The sequence below is a fragment of the Erpetoichthys calabaricus genome, chromosome 11 (assembly GCF_900747795.2).
Source record: "Erpetoichthys calabaricus chromosome 11, fErpCal1.3, whole genome shotgun sequence".
Classification (NCBI taxonomy): Eukaryota; Metazoa; Chordata; class Cladistia; order Polypteriformes; family Polypteridae; genus Erpetoichthys; species Erpetoichthys calabaricus.
The window spans coordinates 72,130,148-72,143,332 of record NC_041404.2 but is presented as its reverse complement, the minus strand read 5'-3'; the positions used below and the strand labels follow the sequence as shown (position 1 = coordinate 72,143,332).

At 37.6% G+C, this 13,185-nt stretch overlaps 1 protein-coding gene across 1 annotated transcript in view; it reads right to left on the bottom strand.

Annotated features, from left to right (window-relative positions):
* The window catches only part of bcap31 (B cell receptor associated protein 31), a 66,453-nt gene extending 54,048 nt beyond the window's left edge, over positions 1-12,405 (bottom strand). Inside the window, exon 1 of the mRNA XM_028813341.2 lies at positions 12,239-12,405. The gene's annotated coding sequence lies outside the window, so the exon portion shown is untranslated. The remainder of the gene's footprint in view (positions 1-12,238) is intronic.
* Between the last annotated feature and the right edge of the window lie 780 nt (positions 12,406-13,185).

Below are 13,185 nucleotides of genomic sequence, written 5' to 3'. Positions count from 1 at the left end.
TGTACATGCACTGTGTCAGTTGAATTAATATTTTCTAAACCCCAATTCTGCTGGCTAACACTTTTAAATGTACTGATTGGACTGCTGTTTATGCAGAACCCTGTTTATCTTAGCAAATCAAAATAACAAAAGCTCAGCCAGACAGGACTATTGCTGAAAAAGATACTGCAATCTTGTTTAGGCTGCTTGAGTGCTATCTCGTGGGAAGTTTAAAAAAAAAAAAAGTCAAACAATCCTATATTCACTATAAAGTTTTTTGTCATAATTGCACACTTGTTCTAAATGGTTAAGATTTTTTTTTATTTGTCCCACTTCACCCCACTCAAGCTTTCAATGCTACATTTTCAAATGTACCAGTCTGAATTCCAAGTGTTGCAAGAGGGTGGATATCCTGTCAATGTGATAACAAATGGGAGATTTCAGAATAGGGTTTATAATGAACAATATGATCATTATGGTATACGTGATTATCATACCATGTACATGTTATAAATGTACCTACTGGCATTTCTGTTTACGTATGTGACATTTATAGATATTTGCATATGCAGACATTAATAAGTGTTGTTAACCTGCTAAAGACTAATAAAATAAAAATTCAAGTTTAAAATGTCATAGACTACAAATCATTTTAGCAGACTTGCTAACTGTCTCAGCAATTACCCTAGGTTCTTGTCTATAAGCCGGACTCGTGTATAAGCCGGAGACCAAAAATCATACGAATTTTTAAAATAAAATCTTATCATAGATAAGCCGGACTCATGGATAAGCCGAACGTACTATAACCTATAACTAATAGAAGCGAGGGAGGTCAGTTGTCTCACTCGCACCCATTTAATTTCTTTAAGGGGAGAGAGAGTGTGAGATATTGGCGTCTCTCTCACTCCCCACATGGCGCGGTTGGAGCGGCCGGAGCGCGTTCTTTCTGCTCTGGGTGTCGCCGAGTCAACACGCGCGCGTAGCGGTCATTTAAATTGTGATTTTATATGTAAGCATATTTAAATATATATCGCGGATTTTTTGCTGGTTCGCGGATTTCTGCGGACAATGGGTCTTTTAATTTCTGGTACATGCTTCCTCAGTTGGTTTGCCCAGTTGATTTCATACAAGGGACGCTATTGGCAGATGGCTGAGAAGCTAGATTGCTTACTTTTCTCTCTCTCTTGCGCTGACTATCTGTGACCCTGACGTATGGGGATTGAGCAGGGGGGCTGTTCACACACCTAGACGATACGGACGCTAGTCTAAAAATGCTGAAAGATTATCTTCACGTTGCTATCTTTTGTGCAGCTTCCTGAAACAACATGCTGCACAGTGCTTCGCATACTTAAAAGCTCGAAGGGCACGTATTGATTTTTGACTGAAAAACAAACTCTGTCTCTCTCTCTCTCTCTCCCTGCTCCTGACGGAGGGGGTGTGAGCTGCCGCCTTCAACAGCTTTGTGCCGCGGTGCTTCGCATACTTAAAAGCCAAACAGCCCTATTGATTTGTTTGCTAGAGATTGTTTTCTCTATCTATGTGACATTCTGTGCTCCTGACACGCACTCCTTTGAAGAGGAAGATATGTTTGCATTCTTTTAATTGTGAGAAAGAACTGTCATCTCTGTCTTGTCATGAAGCACAGTTTAAACTTTTGAAAAAGAGACAAATGTTTGTTTGCAGTGTTTGAATAACGTTCCTGTCTCTCTACAACCTCCTGTGTTTCTGCGCAAATCTGTGACCCAAGCATGACAATATAAAAATAACCATATAAACATATGGTTTCTACTTCGCGGATTTTCTTATTTCGCGGGTGGCTCTGGAACACAACCCCCGCGATGGAGGAGGGATTACTGTATAAGCCGATATTCTATTTTTTCATTTTCACAACTTTTTTCCTTAGATAAGCCGCGGCTTATAGACAAGAACTTAGGGTACTACAGATTACATATCAAATCATGAGAGAAAATTTCTTCATGCTTGAATTATGAACTGCCAAATGCATGTCTGGCCAGTAAACCTGTGTTAAGCACTAAATCTTACTTTGAAATAAACATATGGAACAGCTCATTTCATTATTGTTGTAAACTTGGCACAGGTACACAGACAGGCATTTGGCACTGGTGTGAAATTTGCCTTGCCTTGATTTTTACCTCCTGATACACCAGTTTTTCTTGCACATCCCATATATGATATGATATGATAACCCCCATATAAGTAAGTGTGGTGCTGCTTGGACTCAGTGTAGTCAGCATAGACACCTGCTTCCTGCTACCTTGAAAATGATTGGATTTTGGAACAGACAACAATAGCCATGTTCATAACACCCATGTGAAATTATTCTCACTATCAGTTCTAATTTCCTCATTCAAATGCATTTTGCTACAAGTTAAAATGATTGCAAATAAGCATGAACTAATCATGTGTATTTATTTCTGAACTAATTCCATAAGGGGATGGCAATAACCAAAGCCTTTACTGCTTTGAGTGAGAAGCAAGATTTTCCGGGAACATTAAGTTAAACCATGCAAAAATTTTAAACAAGAGGCACCATTTACATAATCCCGCTCCAAAATTCAAACCCTGATGTATCCCAAACAATAAGTCATCCACAGACACAATTTCAATTCACTTTCAAATATTTTTTTTATCCCAAGATAACTTGTTTACTCAATTCCATAATAGGAAAATTATGATTTCTGACAATAAGAAAAAACAACCAAAGACATAATTACTATACAACTACACAACAATTACATTAAGCATAATAAGAAGTAACCCAACCAAGTCCCCTAATTTCTGTATAAAGCACAACCATTTGTTAGTACTCTGTTATACAACTTTCAGCCTTGCCTTCCATTGACGGTGGCTCAGATGTACAGCGAGTAGTTTAAAAAACATTTTTTTTTTTTTTTTAAACAGTGTTCTATAAATTGAGATACATTGTGTTATTTGTAATGGTGGTGTGATGGTTACTACACTTACCTCAACCAAGAAACCTAAGCTCAATTTCACATTTCCACCCACTACATTTAAAATTTTTTCTTTAACCAGGCATTTCTCTCACTGTTTTTGTTATGGCCCAAGGCCAGAATGTTTCCAGAGTTATTAGTTTCTATTCTGGATTATTTGCAGCATATTGTATGCAAAGAAAGTTTGGTAATATATCATTTGTAACTACTTTGGACTTTTCCTCCTTTCCACTTTCTTGCCCAGTAACTTGGCTAGTATCCATATTACTAAACGAGAATGGTAAACCGGATGGACGCAGGGACATCCGGACATGGGCCGTGGACGCAAAAGACGTACTGCGCACGTGCCCCCACAAAACCCCCCTTCCAAGCAACGGAAACCGGATGGAAAGCAACGTAAAATAAAAACTGAGGTGCCGCGCCCATAGCACACAGAAAAAAGGAGTCAGACGGCGGCGCTAAGAAGTCAGACGCGAGCGCCACACAAACCCATTGGACACGAAACGGGACAGACTACGGACATAGCACACGAAACATACACAAAAAGGAGGATTCAGACCCACGACCACACTAACATAAATAAGAAATGAGACACAAAGCCCCATTACTGAACGAACCGTCCGTATTAAACATACGTCATCTGAACACATTCAAATTATGCAGCATAGGTTGATCTCATTACACTGATGCACTATTAACCGTTCATCCACAGAAAAGGCTCCATATTAACAGTGAGTGTGATCCTCCTTATTACTTATCCATATTTCTAACGCTGAAGAACAAACAAGTCATGAATTCACGATCACGGGTACAAAACGATACGGCTCGAGTGACGGGACCAAACACACGAACCCGCATGAAAAAAAACAATACACGTCGGCGCCTACAACGGGATTAATAAATGTCATTTACAATCATTGTCATTCACTTAACTTCCCTGAAGAAACAACTGGCAATAAAAGTAATGAATTTACACGTTGTTGTCAAAAGGGTCAAATTAGACTGCCTCCTTTACATTCATATCCTTCATATCTACAGAAGCTTCTAACTAACGAAGTACCTGAAAGTAAAAACTTTATGAACTGCATTAGATCCTACAATAGTTCATTTGCTTTTGCATCTAATGGCATCCAGTCACTTACTCAACACCATTGATAAACTTCTACAAACGTTGATCAATAATAATATTCCCTTTGGAGGAAAGGTACTTTTATTAGGAGGAGATTTTAGACAGTGCTTAGCTATTGTTCCACATGCCATGCGCTCAGCTATTGTTCAGTCCTCCTTAAAATACGCAGACAATTGGCATTGCTTTCAAAAGATACAGTTGGTACAAAACATGCGATGTCCAGATCCCGAATATAACAATTGGTTGTTACAACTGGGAGATGGTACACTCACCAATACAGATGGACTTCACCCAGATATTATTACAATTCCTCAACCCTTTATCTGCGACGACTTAGTTACAGAGATATTTGGAACAGCAATCTCATTACACCAGATACCCCTTTTAACACAACGAACTATATTATGTCCAAAAAATATTAATGTTGATCACATTAATAACCAGGTCATTTCATTACTTCCTGGAGAGGCACAGCTCTTTCTAAGCTCTGACAAAGTTGACTCTGATGACGACAATGACCATCTTAATTTCCCCTTAGAATATTTGAACACTATTAACCCAGCCGGATTACCACAACACAATCTTAGCCTTAAAAACGGAACAATAATCATCCTATTAAGAAACCTTAACACTACACAGGGTTTATGCAATAGTACACGTTTAGTCGTCAACACCATGACACACAATGTTATTGAAGCAAAACTTCTTACAGGATCACATGCTAACAATACTGTTCTAATTCCTAGAATTGACCTTACAAGTTCTGACCTTGAATTACCTTTTACACTTAAACGGCAACAGTTCCCCATTAAACCTGCCTTTGCCATGACCATCAACAAATCACAAGGACAGACCATGGACAAGGTTGGCATCTACCTCTCTGAGCCCGTTTTTGGACATGGACAACTTTATTTGCTTCCTATATGCGTCATCTACACCTTCACACTATGTTATATCTCATTCATACATCACGCTCTTTGTAATTTCCCAACACCAGGGGTTGGCGAGCGAAGCAAGCAGGGGGCGGAGCCCCCTAGTTACTTATAACAGTTAATGAACACTGCAAAATGCTATCAAGAAATTCACAAAGTGCATTTAACTTAGCAACAGAAAAAAAGATTATGCATTATATTAGTTGCCAGAAGTTATTTCCAAGAACATCATTCTAGAAAGACTAATTACAAATAATCATTAATGCAATTTCAGTGTTGGATAACTGACAAATCCGAGGCTTCTCTGCCACCTGCTGTCAATTTCTTGAACAGACACTAAGCTACACACTTGCAGTATGGCCAATCGTGAGATCATCAAAATAGTACAAAGTTTAATTTTAAAAAAAAATATAAAAAGAAACACTTAAATCTTACAGCAGTCAAATTAAATTGTCCTTTATAATGGTGATAATGTGGCCACTGTCTATACATATTTCTAAACCTTGGTTACAGTTTAAACCTTATCTTTGTCCAAAGTTCAGGAAACCTACAGTCAATTCTGGCATAACCTTTACCGACTTTTTAACATCTAATTATGGCAGTTGGTTTGATGAATACAACAGATACGGGGTTTAGTCTAAAAAAAAAAAAAAAAAAAGGTTTTAGGTATAAACAACGTATAAAAATAATTTCACCATACTGCCCAGTCTTGTTAAGTCTCATCAATACTGAAGAAATCTGAAGTGGAATAATATTTGACAGAATACATCCACACAATTTTAATATTATTAACCAGTCTGGGCTTGCAAATAGTTATGAGAGTATGTCAGTGTCTACTCCAGTCAGTTCAATACAAGTAGCCTAAGAATTTACAAGAAATTATACAAGGGCACCACCTGCTGCCACCAGAAGGTAAGTGTAGCTTTTCAAAACCAATAGCACAAGGAATAATATTTAGAGGGACTTAAATGACAAGTATTATGAATATAAGACCTATTATTAAAACAAACATTAAATTATTGCCTACATAAACCATGTAACGATTTATTAATATAATACCTATTACAACACAGTACATAACTTAAACCTCAACATAAAATTCCCTACCCCATTTCCATTACATACTATGAATTAACTATAGAATTACATGTATACAGTCAACATAAACCATTAATTCAAATTCCCCCATACTATTAAATACGACTATTATGCTACATGAGCTCCATGTAATACAATTAATGAAGAATTATCTTACTAAACCCATAAAATGGATACTATCTAAACAATTAATCAGTACACATTATTATATATATATGTATATATTACACACACACACACACACACACACACACTAAATATTCATGAAACTAGGACATATACATGCATACTCCCATAAACTTATATATACCATTCAGGTGAGTCATTCATTTTCATATTTATCCACTTTACACTTACTTCAATAATCTTGTCCAGTGTGTAACTACCATCCTAAACGGTACCACCTCACCAAATTCATCATTATAATCAATGACATAACTGTACAGTATACTTGCATCTAATTCCAGAACATATGGTTCCTATTTCAGGTCCATAAATAGCTTATACCCCATAACCGACATTACCCAGGCACTAGTAACTGTATGGAACATTTGGTCTCCTGGCACGCAACATAGCTTAAACAATTGTTTAGCCTGACTTTCCTCATTGGTCTTTCTCTCCCTTCACTTTCATTACCATGTCACTGGCTGGTTATTTTTTTGGAAGCATGAATGCTTAGTTAATAATATTGCTGCTTGTGTGTTTAGGCTGGGCTCATACTTCATGCGTCGTGAAGTGTATGTCTGTGGACACTACTGCTACGCAAGCATTGTACTGTTTATACTTGCGCACGTACTTTACATAAATCTGGAAGATTCCACCAGGTGGCAGACGAGATATCACCATGGTGAGAAAATGTTCAGCTTCGTTGTGTTGTGAATTGCCTGAAACATCCATTAAATTCTGAGGACACCTGGCCACAATATCTGTGAAAAGGATGGATGTTTAATTATTACATTCTAGGATTCTAAATGTGCAGAGAGCTGGAATTTTATAAATTAAATATGTTCTGTGTTGCAATTGCTGCTAGCCACTGCTGTCAGTTCAGGAGGAAGCCCCAAAAGCACATAGCGATTAACAACTGGGTCGGTTTTAAGATGACATTTACGACAGTCTACTTTAATGATAAAATAAACTATGAGATTAAAGCCAAAATTTCCACTTTAATCACAAAAAAAGACCTTTTCAGTGTGTCCCTAATTTTTTTTTTCTCTGTGGCTCAAATACGCTGCAGTACATTCTGATGCTGCTGTGTAGGTGCAAAAAAAAAAAAAAAAAAAAAATAAAAAAAAAAAAAGGACACACAAAAGATGGTATGTGAAACCTTAAAATGCATCACGTCATTATGATTGGGAATATGTGACGCTTGAATATAAAAGCACCACGAATGCATTTGTATGTTGGCATTTTGCTTCACCACATCGAATCATTCATCAAACATCAAAGGACGCACATCGATCCTGTTGGATCTGCAAAGCGGCTGTTTACTGTCAACATGTGACAGACAGCAAAAGACTCCTGATGTCATGTTTCAACTTGAATACATTGCGCCCTCCAATTTTTTGCTGATACTGCAACTCGAGCATATGTTGCGTTAATTTCTGAGGATGTGCTCAGAGGACACATCAAACGAAGGCTGGGAATGTGTGGCAGCCATGATGCGTGCACATACGCATTCTGAGCGTGAAGTATAAAACGGCCCTTACACAGACTCCTTTTTTTAGCTTTTCCTCCAGGTCGCTACCATTCTTCTTCTATTGAAATGTTTGTTTGGTCAAATTGGTCGATTTCAAGCTAGTAGAGTGAATCTAGATGTACTGTATGCATAAGACATCCTATAATAGATTACCAGTGAGGTTTGGTTTCTGTCTCAGGCTTGATACTGTCAGCACAGGCTCCATCTAGACCAGAACTCTAAATTGGATCAAGCGGAAATAAATTAAGTCTTCTTATACCTGGCTAATGGACGACAAAGTGGCAAGAGCTCCTCCCTTGATGATCCAGTATCCAGGCTTCACAATTCACACCTGGTCCCTGCCATTGTGGAGTCTACACATTATCCCTGTGTTTGTATGGGTTTTTCCCCCATTTGAAAATTAGGTTAACTTGCAACTTCAATTTGGTCTCATGTGGGTATGTGTCTTGTGCGATGGCTGTTATAAGCCAGGACATGCTCTGGACACTTGTGAAACTGAACTGGATTACAAAGACTTGAGAATGTAATGTTATGCTAAATCTAGCACATTTGTGTGCATGACGCATATAGATTCAGCACGTAAGAGCAAAGGAACAGTGTAAGCCATACTGCACTGGTCAAACAAGAGCTTTAAGACTTTAAGTACTGTACATTATTTTCAAGATCACCAGAAGATCTAGTTATTTCTTAATGAACCTTTTGCCATTTACAAGAAGATGCAAAATAATTACAAAAATATGTTATTTTCTACTCTGTTGTTCTTAACCTTGATGAGCTGTGTTTGGCAAAATTGAGGCGGGCACACTGTAAAAGTGTAGAATACATATGCTGAAATTAAAAGAGGACAAAAAAGATTTGAAAATTGTCTGTAAGCAGACTGACTGATGTTTTCCCTTTCTGACAATTTATGAAAGTCTTCTGCTGTTTTAACATTGATGATTAGCACTTTGGGCTACATTATTTGTATGAAAATGTGCTATATAAATAATGTTGTTGTTGTTGTTGACTAAAGACAATAAAAATAAGAAAAAAAAAATACTAAGGGGTACTTTTACAACATATCCCAGTAAAAGGCTGTATGTATTTAAAGTTAAAAGGAACTGTGTCAGGGAACAGGGAAACATGATATCAAGAGGGAAGCATTGATTTAAATGCAACATAACTACCAGAACTACCAAAAGTAAGACTTAGGACAGCTGTTAATATGAGAATAACCAAAGTATTCTGGGTTTCCCAAATTTGGAATACATTTACAGTTACTGTAATTTTATGATAGCAAAACTGTTATAGTTAATGGAGGATTTTTTAATACAAGGATTGACCTCCTCTGGTAAAACAAGGCTTGGAAGTAATGAATTCTAAGGATGAAGTTCAATGGAGCAAGCTAGGAAAATAAATGTCTTCACAATTGTCTGAACCTAATAACATACTACACATAGAGTACTTTGTGATTTAAAGATTACTGGATTAAATCTTCATTTACAACCCCAAATCAGAAAAAGTTGGGACAGTGTGGAAAATGTGAATAAAAAAAGAAAAAAGCAAGTTATAAATTCTCCTCAAATTTTATTTCACTGCAGACAGTATGAACACAAAATAATTCATGTTTTGTTTTGTCAACATCATTTGATTTGTAAATAAATATCCATTCTTGCCATTCAGGCTTGCAACACCTTCCAAAAAAAGTTGGGATGGGGGCAATTAAGGGGTAGTAATGAGGTATAATAACTAAATAATGTGATTTGAAACTGGTGATGTTAACAGGTGATTGCAATCATGATTCGGTACAAAAGCAGCATCGAGGAAAGGCCTACTACTTTAGGAGCAAAGATGGGCAGAGGATCGCCAGTTTGCCACGAAGTGCGGGCAAAAATCTTTGAAATGATGAAGAAAAACGTTTCTCAAAGACAGATAGGAAGAGATTTGGGCATTTCTCCCTCTACAGTGCATAACATAATGAAAAGAATCAGGGAATCTGGAGAAATTACCGTGCGCAAAGGCCAAGGGCGCAAGCCTAAACTGAATGGCCGTGATCTCCGAGCCCTCAGACGGCACTGCATTAAAAACCGTCATTCATCAATAAATCATATAACTGCGTGGGCTCAGGACTACTTCAGGAAGTCACTCTCAAGCACTACAGTATGTAGTTTCATTAGGAAATGCCAGCTAAAACTGTACTGTGCCAAAAGGAAGCCCTACATAAATAGTATCCAGAAGCGCCGTCGACTTCTCTGGGCTCGGAGGCATCTGGGATGGTCCATAGTGCAGTGGAAACGTGTATTGTGGTCAGACGAATCGGTTTTTCACATCTTTTTTGGAAGAAATGGACGCCGTGTGCTGCGGACCAAAGAGGAAAAGGACCATCCAGACTGTTACCAGATACAAGTCCAAAAGCCAGGGTCTGTCATGGTATGGGGTTGTGTCAGTGCCTTCGGCAAAGGTAACTTGCACTTCTGCGATGGCACCATCAATGCTGAGAAGTATATCTCAGTTTTGGAGGAACAAATGCTGCCTTCAAGACGACGTCTTTTCCAGGGAAGCCCATGCTTATTTCAGCAAGACAATGCCACACCACATACTGCACGCATAACAAAGGCATGGCTGCGTAAGAAGAGGGTGCAGATGCTTGACTGGCCTGCCTGCAGCCCTGATTTGTCTCCTATAGAGAATGTTTGGCGCATTTTGAAACGAAAAATGTGTCAACGAAGACCCCGTACTGTTGCGCACCTAAAACGTTGTTTGCAGGAAGAATGGGACAAACTAACACCTGCAACACTTAGTCACTTGATTTCTTCAATGCCTAAACGTCTTTTAAGTGTTGTTAAAAGACAGGGGAACTGTACAAAGTGGTAAATGCTGTACTGTCCCAACTTTTTTTGAAATGTGTTGCAAGCCTGAATGGCAAGAATGACAAAATATTTTAATGTTAATTTTATTTAGAACAATATTGTATGAATGAATAAATTGTGTTAATTATTATGTCTTTTCAATTTTGTATTTAAATGTGACATGATGGAAACATTTATATTATATATTTTTATTGTATTAAAATCAAATAAAAATAACTTCACAATTAAAACAATTTTTTGGAGTTTAATTTTGACGATGCATAAATTATTGTTGACTGCTTTCATAATGCTTAACTTTTCATGCCACTACGTTTTATCTCATTTTTAATGGCTAAAAAAAGGTGATCATTATGCACTTTTTGCCAGAGTGCTGATTTAGTTACTTTCTACAGTCATCTCCAGCATCATCCCACTTTAACATCTCTACAGCCAAAACATGTTGGACTAACTAGCAGACCTCCTTTATTCATTTGTACAACTGACACGTTGCAAACCAGTGCTAGTGCCCAAAATCATCACGATCCAGCCTTGTCCAATTACCGCCTTTTCAACTAGAAAACATAAAACACAACGGTTTAGAAGCCTTCGTGACTGAATCATGCAAAGGTAACAGTTTGCATACCCAACCATATGGATCTCCAAGTCTAGTTTTCATGCAAACTGCGCCACTGTGTCTGCTGTGTGCAATTATACATATTTTTGTCATCACAGAGAGTATTAAATAAAGATTATTTACTGTATATCGGTTCGAAATAGAATTCCAAATGCTGCCTTTAAGAAACGATATTTTCCAGTAATAATAGTAATTTGTCTTAGAATACTTCTTAAAACCAGCTCACTATTAACTACTATTGTGTAATGCAGCACTGCTAAGGGTCAACTCTATCGTCATTTTTACCACAACGAATTTGAACATTAACGTATATGGTTATGTCTTCATTGCTGTTGTTTTATATACTGTATTACAGGTTACAAATACTTTTAATGATAACAGCTATGCAAAAAGGATTTACTTGATAAAAATGTTGATAAGTTGGCAGAGGTTTATTTAATGTCATAAAAGCAAAGTACCAAGATCGTACGATCATACGCTTTATAATAAGATGTTGTTAGGGCTATAACTACACCGAGAGGGTGGATTACTTTATAACCATCTAATCGAATTTAATTTAAAGAGATCATCATCATTGCGAAATCATGAAAACTTGTATAACCACCCTTGCTACAATTCATTTATATTTAATATATTTTCACACGTTGACACATAAAATCTACACAACGTATTTATTTTGCTTTAATAACTTTTAACCACTGGCAATCTACCAGAAAAGCATTAGAAGTAGGAGGGGTGCGTTTCCACTGGGCAAGCCTTGGCACGGGTTGATGACGAAATAACATGCAATCCGGATGTAATTATGTTTCACGAATAAATGTATTGCTTTTAAAGAGTAATCTTTCAAATACTGCTGATCGAACCCTGCCCGATTACAACTGCCGGAACCGACGCACTAATATATATATAATAACCATTGTTATGGTTTTAAACTGTGATGTACTACTATGGAAAATTTCAATTAGCTTACCTTTGAAATTGCTCCAAAACAAGATAGGCTTTTGAACACTACTCCAGCACAATATTCGCTGGTTTCCGTACTGTTTTTACTATACAAATGGTTGACAGACACCTCAGCAGCACTGAAAATTCCAGCTCAGCATTGGTTGGCGACCTTTCACCCATGCGCGAAGGAAGTTGGAGCTCCGCCTACCCGCGCAGCTAATACGTCATAACGTTGACCAATACAATGCCCGGGCCTGGCCTGTCAGGAAGCTTGGTGGAAGAGACAGCATCGAATTAGCCATAAAGTGCGAAATTTTGTTCACACTTTTAAACAAGTTAATTCGTTATTATTACTTTACTCTCTACAGTTGTCTTTCATGTCTGCTCGAAAATGCGACGCAGATTTGTGCGGTACCTAATGCCGTTAGGTTGAAGTTCATTGGCCGTTCCGAATTGTGCAGATCGTGGGCGCCAAATATAAAGATGGGCATCACGGGAGATTTAGCAACTTCTCGAATAATATAGCAACATTTTTTCTTTCAAAAAATACCTACCAACCAATTTAGCAATTTTTAAAATTTATTTAGCAACTTTCAGCAACATTTGAAAAGTGACTTCAACAGTGAAATGCGCACTTGCCCCCTCTAAAATGACACGAAATATTTTCTCGGTGTGTGTTTCATGTGCAACACTAAAGGGTTCGTTTCTCCACGGGTTGTCCATATTATTCCTATAGAACATCGCTAACCAGTAATGTCTAACGTTAGCTTTATCAAACTTCAACAGACTTTGAAAGACTCGGCAAGATAATCAACATGTCCCATTTTAAATTGTACAGTCAAATATAGAAGAGAGTGGGAGTCTATACCTGAATTTAAAGGATAGCTGAACCCACTTGCTGGAGAAGATTGTCAGGCATACTACAAATCAGGTTGCAAAGAAGTACAACATCAAAAAACATTGTGCTTCAAG